This window comes from Macrosteles quadrilineatus, unplaced genomic scaffold (assembly GCF_028750875.1).
Source record: "Macrosteles quadrilineatus isolate MER2022 unplaced genomic scaffold, UCM_ALF_1.0 Scaffold_2__2_contigs__length_208266976, whole genome shotgun sequence".
Taxonomy (NCBI): Eukaryota; Metazoa; Arthropoda; class Insecta; order Hemiptera; family Cicadellidae; genus Macrosteles; species Macrosteles quadrilineatus.
Genome location: NW_026542595.1, coordinates 87,754,042 through 87,767,820, shown reverse-complemented (window position 1 = coordinate 87,767,820; position 13,779 = coordinate 87,754,042). Strand labels below are relative to the sequence as shown.

The 13,779-nt window shown below is 41.1% G+C and overlaps 1 protein-coding gene across 1 annotated transcript in view; it reads left to right on the top strand.

The window, feature by feature from the left end:
• LOC128984555 (Bardet-Biedl syndrome 7 protein homolog) overlaps positions 1-13,779 on the top strand; it is a 92,332-nt gene that overhangs the window by 28,864 nt on the left and 49,689 nt on the right. The gene's annotated exons all lie outside the window — the stretch shown is intronic.

Genomic DNA, 13,779 nt, shown 5'->3' with positions numbered 1-13,779 from the left:
TGTTAACGGAATCATCACAACAACAGCACACACAAAAGCTAATAACCACCGACACTTTGAGAGCTGCCACCCTAACAACACAAGACTTTCACTCCCCTACAGCTTAGAATCAGCTTAGAATAGCTCTAAATCTGGTTGGCACTAATGCGGCAGATTGTTGTCTTGAAAGCTCTGCATTCTTTTTGCTTCTACAGGAGTTGTATACTTTATTCACAATTCCACATGGTGATGGGAAGTTCTACAAATGTCAAAGACAACCAACCAAGAAGCAGAAGCACAGTCACAAAAAGACTCTTCAAAAGTCAAAGGTCTGAGTACCATAAGATGGTCCGCAAGAGATGATGCTTTGTGACGCATAGCGACACGCTAGTTTATATAGTGTGTGCATTTTGCGAAGCCGGGCTGCATGACCAACTCGTTGCCTGCCGCGACTGCATTAACGCTCTCTCCCCACCTCCCTACACTCTTGTCCTCCTTCTTCATCAACCGCCCTGACAATAGGAACAGCAAATTGTGACCTTCTCTACCGATGCAATGGATAAGTTATTCTAATTATATTCATGTAGGAATTAATTAGTAATTATGTTGGGCTAAGTCAGGAAAAAAGCGGGGAGCCCTTCTGGCTCACCCGACTATTGAAATGAAGGAAATTACAACATAGGCGGGTTGGTTGCCTTCTGCAGCCAAGGGTGTGAAAACTTAATCACATGATCCCAGAATGTAACTTAATAGTTATCTATCAAATTCATACGTATTTCACATTCAGTATTCAATTTACATATTATATCATTCACTCATCAATATTAGTAAGTAATTATCCATGTTCAGTTCCTAGTTGGAAGGACAGGTCTACAGTTAGATAGTTAGTTAAATTAGTGTAAATCAAAGCTGGCTAGGCAGGTGTTCTGATCTGGGTAAAAGGTCCCTCTGGTCCCCAGCAAACTTCCTAATTTTATTTGTAGCAGATTCAGCACGCTAAAAATAAGTTTGGTCCAGACACAGCTATTCCTAACCTATTAGCATTACCCTGTTTATTCCCTCCTGATTCCCCGAATTCCCACCAATATCTCACACCATATCATACCATTAACTTAACAACCCCATCACTTTAATTTAATCAATCCCCCCCGGCTACAGCTTGCCAAGGACTTCTGGAACATTGGGATAAAATCTTAAGAAGTGCCCTTAGAACAATCGGTGAAGATATTTCACAAAAACCACTGACCCGTGCAGAGGCCAACGGTCTATTTAAGAAAATTAATACCCTGGAGACAGCAGTTCTAGTACGAGGGTCGTCTCAAAAGTAAGTTACACAATTGTTTTAAATCACAGCGTCGAGCGCTAGAAAGCTGGGAGTCGCGGGGAATTTTCGTCTGGATGTAGTGGCAACACTGTAAACGTCGCGGCCGCCTATGGCACTCGCCCCTCCAGTATCGCTCCGGCCATCATGGAGACACCACTTGTTCCCACCGCCGATTGTGAAATCCGTGCAGTAATTAGATTTTTGACTGCAAAGAATAAAAATGCAGGTGAAATTCATCGAGAATTGTGCAGTGTTTATGTGAAAATGTGATGTCTAGGCCAATGGTTTCCCGCTGGCGTCAATCGTTTATTGATGGACGAAAATCGTTACACGATGAACAACGAAGTTGCCGCCCGTCCACTTCCCGCGCTTTGACTGTTGTTGAAGATGTCCGCAAGGTCATTGAAACCGACCGGCGCTTGACATTGGATGAAATCATTACACAGCTTCCTCCAAATGTCCATTTCGGACGATCTCAGTTTGTCAAAAGTCTGTGCAAGATGGGTGCCACGCCTTCTTTCAGAAAGGCATAAGGAGCAGAGGGTTGATGCTGCTCTCCAGTTCCAACAATTTTTTGATGATGAGGGAGATGGCCTATTCAACAGGATAGTAACCGGGGACAAGACTTGGGTGCACATTTGGACCCCCGAAAGCAAGCGGCAGAGCATGGTGTGGAAGGGAAAGGACGAGCCTACTCCAAAAAAGGCAAAAGTCGTCAAATCAGCTGGCAAGGTCATGGCAACGATCTTTTGGGACTCTAAGGGAGTATTGTTGATTGATTACCTGCCAAGGGGGGAAACAATTACAGCTGAACGTTATTGGGAAGTGCTACGTAAGCTGAGAAGGGGGATACAGAACAAAAGGAGGGGAAAGTTGACCAAAACAGTGTTTTTCTTTCACGACAATGCTCGCCTACACACCGCCCGTCAAACACAAGACCTTCTGGAATCCTTCCGATGGGATGTTTTCGGCCATCCACCTTACTCTCCTGACTTGGCGCCGAGTGATTTTCATCTCTTCCCGGAGTTGAAGCGGCATTTAGGCGGGAAGGGCTTTGAAAACGAAGACGAACTGAAACGGGAGGTGGAACAATGGCTAACCAAAATGGCGGCAGAGTGGTATGATGCTGGACTAAAAAAACTGTTGCTACGTTATCAAAAATGCCTTGAAAAAGATGACGACTACGTAGAAAAATAGTCTATGTATGTATCTTTTAAAATATACCCTTTTCAAATCAAATTTGGCTTTTTTATTTATTTTGGAAATAGGTGTAACAGGTGTAACTTACTTTTGAGATGACCCTCGTACAATCCTAGGGATTCATACTCCATCGGTTGAATGCAACGAATAAGAAATTACAATCAGCACAGCACAATTAGAAGCAGTCGAAACAGATTTAAAAACTGTTGTATGCCTCTATGAATCTCTCGTTGATCTTATTACAAAGACACAAAATGAGTTTGAACTTTTTGAAAGAAAGGCTAAAGAACTCTCTAAGATGAACAGCTACCAGGCCGATTTGAAAAGAACCAAGTGCTTAACTGGCATATGTAATATGGACCCAGCTCATACTATCTTAGTGTGAGCTAAGAGAGGCTGGGGATCGATTTCACCACTTATACTGTTCAGATATTGAAGATAACTTCTCTGATGAATTTGTACACTTTAAATCTTATATTGAAAGTGTCAAGTCAAAACTTGTAAAAGAGTTGAAACCCCCAGCAAAGATTAGAAGCAAAACTGACATTGAACTTGAACTTGAGGTCAAATGTCCAGATGAAACAAAAACCCCTCAAAAAGTCATTCCGCTAAGACTTTTAAAGGAAATTAGAGACAAAGATCTACAGTCAGTGTTTCAAAATGTAGAGATAGCATTACGGATCCATGCAAGCACAGCTATTTTAAACTGTTCAGCTGAAAGATTGTTTTCTTGCCTTAAAAGAGTAAAGAATTATTTAAGAAACAGATCTTTATAAGAAAGACTTTGTTCTCTAGCAGTCTTAAATATTGAAGGAGAACTGCTGAACTCCCTGGACTTGACTTCTGTTATTGATTCTTTTGCTAGGTTAACAATCAAGAAGGAAAGTGTGAACAAACTACTTACTACTGTACCAAGCTTAACTAATTTAAAATTGTATATTATTCTTTCAGTAAAAGTACGTAATTTTTCTTTTCGATTCATGTGTTTTTTGTAAATAAAAATATTGTATAAGTAAACATATTTCTTTCATTTCAAATCAAAGCCAATAGCACGTCTCTCAAGTGGATCTGACTAAAAGTGATCAATGAAAAGCGTTATAAGAACCATTGTATACAGACGATGTTGTGTGCCGTTTTACGCCGCAAAATTGGATTGTAACAATATTGATTAGATAAAAAAAGTGGCATTCCTTGTCTATCCAAGACAGAATGTTTTGCATAAAAACGACGCAAAAATCGCCCGTTGAAAAGGGGTCAAAAAAGTTATTAAATTTGTTAATGCAGCATGCAATATTACCGATTATTTTTCTTTTCTACAAAATCAGCTGACAGGGCATGTAGGTCTATTGGCCATTAGGGTGATATTAGTGAGGTCGGGAGGGGGGGGAGCGGCGACTCCCCCTAGAGGGCTTTGTTGCCTAGAGGCGGCAGAATCTTAAATACGTCCCTGCATTAGGCTAATGATACACATGGGGACCGTTTAAGGATCAATAGGTTCAACGATTACTAGAATAATTCCAGATATTTTGACTTCCAATTTGTACTAGAGCAAATGTCCAGAGACCGATTTTTGATCCTATTATAGTCTGGGCGTCGACCCATTGTAATTAACGATGACCTGGAAATTTGGGTGGACAAAGGTTTTTTGACTGATTCTGACTCAGTCTTGGGCAAACGCCGCCATATTGGAAAAATGGCGGCCAAAACTGGTTTTTCGATAAATACTCGAAAACGGTTAGTTTTAGAGATATTTATGTAAAGACATAAAATGTAGAGCGTAAAAAACTACACAGAAATGATATCAACACTTTTTTTGTAAACCTCACGGTTTTAGCACAATTTTGTGAAATTGAAGTTATTATTAACATAAAGTTGTAATTTAGTGCCAATACCTATGACATATTACATTCATTCTTCAAAAAAACATGATTATATTATGCATTACACATTTGTACAAGTAACCTTTGAATTAAAATAATTGTTAGTTTCATCTAACATCCCTCAGTTACCCACCCCGTGGCCATTATGCTATTTCTGTATGCGAGTCTTCAATAAAGTTGCAAATACAGTTGTGATAGTTGCTTGTAAGTGGTGTACAAGTGATATGTAGTTGGATACTTTGGTTGGAAATTACTAAGGTAAATTATCTTAAAATTAGATTTTTATGTTATTGCATTATGTCATTGATTTAACCTGCTTATAAATACCTGCCAACTACATATGCTATTCTACCTATAGGACTAGATAAATACGATGATACTATTACATAATTTTTACTCTGTTAGGTATTTAATTGACAAGCTGTAATACTAGTTAGTACAAGGTTCTATTATAATATATTATGTATCAATATAGGCCTATACATTAAATTGGCAAATAAAAATGTATCGAATATTAGAACGAATGATTTTCTATTTAAAAGTTTGCATTAAAAAAATATATATATATACATGGTGTGGCGAAACTTTACCGTGCTCTTCCCCCAAATACCACCACCCCGACGAAAAAAACCCCAGATCCGGCACAGTATATGTTTGTGGAACGTCTTTATAAGTTAATGAAGATTCCAATTGATGTGTTTTGTTCTAGATTGGAACAATGAATTGAATACGATAATGATGGAAAATAGAAGTGCAATTGAGGATGAAAACTTATCTCAAAGGGAAGGGAATATTCTTGCTTTTTAACTGCGGAAAAAATGGACAGTTAATAAGTGGAGGCCCTGTAAGAGTCTGATCAATTAAATCAGCAAGTATTGAACTACAAGATGAGTTGTTCATATACCTGGATGAAAATTTACTCGATTATTTTCATAAATCTTGTGTGTCCTCTTCCTCATAGATATCAAAGACCCACATTCAGCGTGCATTTAAAACATTAGCCGGTCCGTAGTTCCTCCACCACCCAAGCGTTTGAAAATATCAGATATTCAGAGCTTTGATTTTAGACTAAATTGCCTGTACTGTGGAGAAAAATGTTTGAAAATTGATCTAAAACATCCCGACCGATGAAAACCATATTCCCAAATCCGAACTGTTGATAGACCGAACAAGCCCACTTTAAACAATAAATTTTAGAAACATGTGAGTTAAGGCAAGATGAGTTTTCTAATAAATTAATGTTCGAATCAATGGCGTAATTGGAGATCTACATGCAGCCGATGCACGTTATCATAGGGATAGTCATAATGTTTTTTTGCACCAAAAACAAAGACCTATAAATTACACAAACACAAATCTTGGTAGTGAAGATACTATTTTTAAATCAGTTATTAATATAATGAAAGAAGACCCATCACGCGTTTGGAACTCAATAGAGCTGTTTGAGTTTTATAAATCCCAGGGTGGGTCAAACATAACACGTAAAACTCTGGTAAAAAAAATAACAGGCATAGTAGGACCTAGCTTGATTGTGTTAATTTCTCCTGGAAATACTAACATAGTTGCGTTTAAAAATCAAATGACATTTGCGATGAAACTGGCATTATCTGATGAAGATGGAGAATGTAGTTTTGGAAAAGTAAAAAAGAAAATTGAATCAGAAACTACATCACGCACAGTTAACAGAGACAACTATGAAACCAAATTGAATTATGATAGCCTTGAATCTAATATCAGCAAGATATTGTTGCCATTTTTAAAAGAGCTTGTACTGGTCTACCTTCCTTGATGATAGGTAACCTTGTTACTTCGATAATGACTAAACAAAACACCACAATTAAAATAGCATTATCATTACTGCTAAATAAGAAGAAACCGATCAATGAACTACCTACACAAATTTGGTGTAACCTGTATATACAGTGATGATCGGCGGTTTAAAGCATCAGCGGCTGTTGCAGCTACTAAAATTCCAATGTTAAGGGGTATAAGAGACTGCAAAGATGGAATTATACAAGCTGTAAGTGACAATTTCGATCGATACATTCTTATCTACATAGAATTGCTTACGTCAAACCCACAGCATGCCTTTACTTATGACTCAAGCTAAAACCTCGAGCGACTTCTCAGTTATATGCAATAACTCCATTATTTACATTACTTAAATATAAATCTGTAACTTTACCAGTATTTTTTTTTTTTCATCACACCAATAATATTGTTGCTTAAAATAAACCGGGAGATTCTCACTGTACCTACAGATTGGGGGAATACGAGAATGTTCAGTGTAAAGGGGCGAGTGTGATGTGTGGCGAGGGGAGGGGGGGTTTGAAGGCACTAATAACAATTATTTTTTACAAAGGTTACTTGTACAAATGTGCAATGCATAATATAATTCTGTTTTTTGAAGAATGAATGTAATATGTCATAGGTATTGGCACTAAATTACAACTTTATGTTAATAATAACTTCAATTTCACAAATTGTGCTAAAACCGTGAGGTTTACCAAAAAAGTGTTGATATCATTTCTGTGTAGTTTTTTACGCTCTACATTTTATGTCTCCACATAAATATCTCTAAAACTAACCGTTTTCAAGTATTTATCGAAAAACCAGTTTTGGCCGCCATTTTTCCAATATGGCGGCGTTTGCCCAAGGGTGCCAAGGTGGCACCCGGCATATTCGTAATCAGCGCAAAAAACTGAGTCAGAATGAGTCAAAAACCTTTGTCCACCCAAATTTCCAGGTCCCCCTAGCTGACGCCCAGACTATTACGATGCCTGCATTTCAGTAAGAAGATGCTGTAAATTGCCAGAGAGATCGTTTACATAAGATAAGACTCCTGATTGATGAGTTCAACACCAGAATGGATACTGTATATTACCTTGGGAAAGAACTGTCTTTGGATGAAGGGACTATCCTATGGCGAGGAAGACTGCAATTCAGGCAGTACATCAAAGAGAAAAGACACATTCTGGCAAAGGAGGGGAGTTGGGAAAGGGCATGCTGCCAAAGTAGTGAAGCTTCTTATGCGACATAAACTAAATGCTGGCCATTCCATATATATGGACAACTATTATATGAGTTTCCCACTCAACGTCCTTTCTGCTCACAAACAGGACCAAATGCACAGTTACTGTACAATAGACTCGTAAACACTCTCTACTAGGTGACATCTACTAAGCTCAAACAAGGTGAGCATATCGTGCTTTATGCTGAAGGGGTCTTATTCCCAAAGTGGCATGACAAACGCTCAGTTCTCAACATGTCGACTGAATATTAAAAAACCAAACTGTGAAAACCACAAATGAACGGAAGGTGCAGCAACAGAAGCCACTCCCTATAGTGCAGCACAATGCCCACATGAAGGGAGTTGACAGGAACGATCAACTCATCTCATACTATCCTTGTGACCACAAGAGCTTGAGGTGGTACAAGAAAGTTTGCGACGCTACTTTCTGCACTGAAAAAAAATTATTAAAAGTGCAGTCGCAATCGCAAACGTTTGCCGGGGATAGCTCAGCCTACAATGGCTGGGTAAAGTTCCAGGGTCTGCGATAAGGTCAGGGAAACCACTAGGCCAAAAGCCGGGTCTAACCGGTATAGGACTGGTTCATACACGGGCACTGTGAACAAGTCAAAAACAAGTCACCAAAACAAACGTGCAATAATCACTACCAGGCCTACGCCGATTCTCCACTCTCCTAGGGGGTCGTTGCTGACTACGCAACTCGGGCTTCGTCCTAACTATCCTATAGTTAAGCCCAGAGTGCCTAAAACACAGTGAGTTACACGACGACTTGCCAATAAAAACCACAACGCGAGTTATCACCAGGCGGGGTCTACTAGGCCACTATAATCCAATACACAACTCTATTGCCCAAGCTAACAATCAAACAGTTCACTCAATAATAATACCAGATAACAATACAAGTGCACTATAGGTAGAGTGACTACACCACTAGTAGCTGGTCTCAATAAATACCAAACCAAACAAGCAAAACTAAATGGCAATTGCACTATTAAAATATTGAGCTACTTAGTAGCAGATAAATAAATATTAAATGCGTTCCAAACACTAGATAAATATATTATCTGACAGCCGGTACTCCGCTATCCAAGCTACCAAGATAACGTGTTGGACTACCAAACAAGCTGTTCAGGTTAAATTAAAATAATCAAATGAATAAACAATAACAACCCTACTACTGTTACTGCTACTACCAACTTTATTTTACTTAGCTGGGCTTCTGTTAATAGGCTAATAATATTAGCTACTAGCCTACTGGCCACGTGTTTCCAACTACGCACGCTAAATCGTGCAGCCTAGGTTTGTCGGGCCTCAGAGTTATTAGTAATATAACTAACTCTAGGTACAACGCAAAATAATATCTACTACAGTCAATTAAATTATATTATTTGCGCTCTAGCACCTGCCCAGAACCGTCAGGAATATACCTTGATATTATTCCTGACTAATAAATAAACCCTAACTACCGTCAGGCTTTGACCAGCACGGTTACAACTCTAACTCTCTAACTCTCTTAAACCAAAATATAATAAAACGTCGTCCACTCACCGCAAGTGGGTCACTGTCTCACTACCCAACTTGAATGCCGACACTCACTCCTTGAGCACCAATCTCACATGACACCGATGTCACCAAAACACTCCACGTCTCATTCGACAAACGCTCGCTCTTCACTGCACGGGATCCACGACTAGAATGTCCGTCCTATACAGTCCTGAAGATCTAGGATATCCCAGGCTTATCCGAACTGATAAGCCGGGTCAAAGGGCGCTAGCTAGGTTCGCCGCCGCCGCTTGCTTACCTCTACAATCGGTACGCGGCCAAATAGCGAAAATATACCCCCCTAGGAAAAATAACTCGTTACAAGTTTTTCTGCTCGTCATCCAGAGGATAATCATTAACTCTTACAAACTTTATCAGTGTACCAATCCAGATTCCAAGAAGTCCCTCTACCACTTCAGACTGGACATCCTGGATCTATCACTCGCTCCAAATACTGGACCATCACCGAAACGACCGAAAAAGATTACCAACGTCATTCGCGTACTGTCAAAATCTGACAAGCGAACATCTGATGGATCAAGATTTCTACGACAAAGACGCTAGGTGTGTTCAAAGGAGGGAAGATTTACCCGCACAGTGTACTTTTGTGCTTAGTGCCAAACATTAGGGACCTCACTGTTAAGCCCCTGAATAAGTCCCGACAAAGTATCCCAAATGCGAGATACATGGACCTCAAGTCTTTGTGTGAAGGAAACACTCCTGTCATACGAATTGATGACCACAAGAAGTTATTTACTCAATTAATAACCGAATAAATAATAATCACTAATGAACAAAATCAGCCTTTCCTCCTAGTTGTAATGTATTTATTATAGTAACAAAAACTGTACAATGTAATCAATGGCTTACTGTAATCTATATCGCAAAATAAATGTGATTGGCCAACAGCCTATCCCCACTCCTACCCAGGGTCCTGAGCAGCCAGTCCATCATACTCTTATCTTATCTTATCTGACAGGGGCAGGTCGAGACCTTAAAGCACTTCATCCGAAATCGAATTATTGCGCACCCCAGATACTTAATTGCTTTCTTGTTGACCTACAAGTTGAGGCGCCCAATGAATGCCTGTAGCTTCTCAATTAGTTCATCCTCAGGAAGAAATCTACCTCTAGCCATATTTCCAAGAGTTATCGATCTAGCGTCAGAGAGCTCAATACAATCAAAGAGTAAGTGATCAGCTGTCTCTTCTGACCTATCACAGTACCTACAGATCGGTTCACCATCATATAAGCCCATCCGTTGTAGATGTTTCCTGAATCTTCCATGACCAGTTATCAGTTCAACAATTAATTTAATTCTTCGTCTGTCTAGTCTCAAGAGGTCACAGGCAACCTTTTTGGAAGGCCTAAACAGAGTAAGCTTGCTGACCCTAAGAAGGGGAACATCGACCCAGCGTTTGCGATGCTTTTCCTTGGCCCATGACGCAATCGCAGAACATACACTGTTTCGTGAGATGCCACAGAAGGGTTGCGGGCCTAACAATGATGTCGCAGAGGCAGTATTTGCCAATCTGTCTGCAGCTTCATTTCCTTTAATGCCTGAGTGTCCTGGTACCCAGCAAAGCGTAAGGTCATTTCTCCTACCCAACTCAGACACAGAAGCAAGACAATCCCACACGAGCCTGGAGTTGAATTCGTAAGAGTTTAATGCTTTTAAGGTCGCTTGACTATCAGTAAAGATATTGATTGTTTTGTCTCTGATATCTTTGTTAAGATGTTCTTGAGCACAAACTAGAATGGCAGTGACCTCCGCTTGAAAGACAGTTGGGTACACCCCCATTGGAAGACAAATACCAGTGCCTCCATTCATCCAATGCACACCTGCTCCAGTGCCCCCATTTTTGATCTTAGAACCATCAGTATAGCATTCTAAGTCACCTGTGGGTATGGGTCCTTTTCCGCCAGACCAATCCTTCCTATCTGGTATTAGTACTTTGAAAGGCTTTCCAAAGGAGTATTTTTTGGACATGTGATCTGAAGGTAAGTCCAATTCATCATTATGTACCACCTGAACAATTTTAGAGTGCCCTTTATTGTTCCCTGAGGCTATCCATAAGTTTTCGCATCTAAGGCGTTGGGCTGTTTTACTTGCTACCACCTTAATATAAATGTCAATAGGTAGCATGTCAAGCAGACAGTCAAGTGCCGCTCCAGGACAGCTACTTACTGCCCCAGTTATCATAATAAGAGCAAGCCTCTGAACTCCTGCTAAAGCTTTGACAGCTATAGTTGATTCCATCTTTGGCCACCACACAAGCGAACCATATGTAAGGGCGGGTCGAACAACAGATACATACAGCCAGTGCATAAGTTTAGGCTGTAACCCCCATGTGCCACTTACCATCCGCCTGCATGCCATAAGGGACCATTTGCCACGCTCAATGACTTTTTGAAGGTGTGGTCCCCAGTGAAGTGATCTGTCCAAAATTACACCAAGATACTTCACCTGATTCTGCAGCTCTATTACAGTACCCTGCAGTCTTAGTGGGCCGATCCCGTCCAGTTTCCTCCTTCTTGTGAAGGGTACCATTACAACTTTCCTGGGATTTATAGAGAGCCCAACTTCCTGGCACCAACGGTCCACTACCCTTAAAGCTCTATTCATAAGGTCAGTTATGGTTCCGTGGAACTTTCCAACCACAAGGATTGCAACATCATCAGCATAACCTAAGGCGAAAACCCCACTTTCGTTGAGGGTCCTTATAAGGTCGTCTGCTACCAAATTCCAAAGTAGAGGAGAAAGAACCCCCCCCCCTGAGGACATCCTCGAGTAGTTCTTGCCTCGATCGTATCATTGTGGAGTGAGAGCCTAACCTTCCTACTGAGAAGCAAGGATTCAATCCATCTACATATTATACCGTGAAAACCTCTTGCTCTCACCGCATTAAGAATCGCTGGAGTACCAGTATTGTCAAAAGCACCTTGAATATTGAGAAAGGCACCCAGGGCCACTTCACTGCTCTCTAGAGCTTTCTCAATCTTGCTTACAAGTTGGTGCAACGCAGTCTCGCATGATCTTCCTGAGACATACGCATGCTGATTAATATGTAAAGGATGTGTCCTAAGAGCTGTATCCATCATATATCTTGAGACCAACTTTTCTAGGATCTTAAGAAAGAAAGAAGATAGAGAAATGGGTCTGAATGACTTAGGGTCAGTGTAACTATCCCTTCCTGGTTTAGGAATAAATGCGATACGCGAATTACACCACCCTAAGGGAATGTGTCCTAACGCTAAGCTGGCTCTGAAAAGTTTACAGAGTGGGTGTATAATTGTATCAAGACCCTCCTGCAAACAAACAGGTCTTACCTCATCAGGACCCGGCGATTTGAAGGGTCGTAATAAGCCAACAGCCCATCTTACCTTGCTGAAGGTGACTATGCGGCAAGCAGTGCTCCACATAGAATGAGTGGCACGGCGGCCCAGGTTAGGCCGCTCTGGACTCACCTCCTCCTGCTGCACTTCAGAAACAATACAACCAGGGAAATGAGTTTTTACCATAACCTTTAGTATTTCGGTAGGTTCAAAAGCCATTACACCATCCGGTCCCTCAACGGCACCCAAAGTAACATGCCTGTCTCTAACAAGTACCTTATGTATTCTAGAAGTATCCTTGATACTCTCTAAATTTCCACAAAAATTTTTCCATGAGAGCCTTTTGGCCTTACGTACTGCATGGTTATATTCTGTGAGAGTTGTATGGTATGTATCCCAATTATTGGTTATCTTTGCTCGCCTAAATTGGGCCCTTACTCTCTTCCTAAGAGAGGCAAGTTCAGGACCCCACCAACTAGCCCTGTTGCTCTTTCCCTTGCTCAAAGGACAATTATCCTCAAAGGATGTAACTATGCACCTAGTTAGACGATCTGCCGCCTCGTCAAGCGCATCAACTGTGTTAATAGGAGATGTGTTCAGGTTCGAGGCAATTCTGCCCCGAAGATCAGCTCTGAAGGATGCCCAGTCGGTTTTAACTGGGCTCCTGAATAAGCGAACCTCGCCGCAGAAATTCCCCAACCCGAAGACAATGTGCCTATGATCAGACAGGGATGGCTCAAGGGACACTGACCAGTCAATAATCCTGTCAGCCATACCCGCCGAACACAGGGTAAGATCAATTACTGATTGGCCTATCCTGCTTAAAAAAGTTGGTTCTGAGCCTACATTTGCAACAAGTAGGCCGCAAGAAGCTATGTATTCTAGAAGTGACCTACCTCGGTTGTTAGTGTCCCTGCATCCCCAGGCCGTATTATGGGCATTGGAGTCGCAGCCTATCACGAGTTCGGATCCAGACTCGTGTGCGAGGTCGACCAATCTTCTGACCTCGGCCGATGGGAGCAGTCCATCGTCGCCCTGTGGCATGTAAACAGAGGCCAGCAGCAGTTTTATGTTGGATTTAGTACATACAGTCTTAATTACTGTTACGTCCCTCGAACAAAGCTCTAGAACTGGATTACATTTTAGCCCCTCTTTAACCCAAATGCAAGTTCTAGGGTGTGGTACAGATGCAGAGAAGATGCTACCCTTTATAGTTCCCATCCCCGCAATTCTAAAATTATTGATCCAGGGTTCCTGAATCAAGGCATAATCTAAGGACTGCTTAACCGTGCTCAGACAGAACACAGCCGTGGCAGCCTTACTGTGTTGTAGGTTCGCTTGAAGGACCTGAGTCATCAGAGGGAGCACCAGAGATAACTCTGAGCTGTATTTTCCCCAGACCCAGATAGATAATCCAGCCACGATCTTTCAGAACCTGCGCATTCATTTCATCAATAGCAAGAACAAGAATCCGATGATCATCCTTCC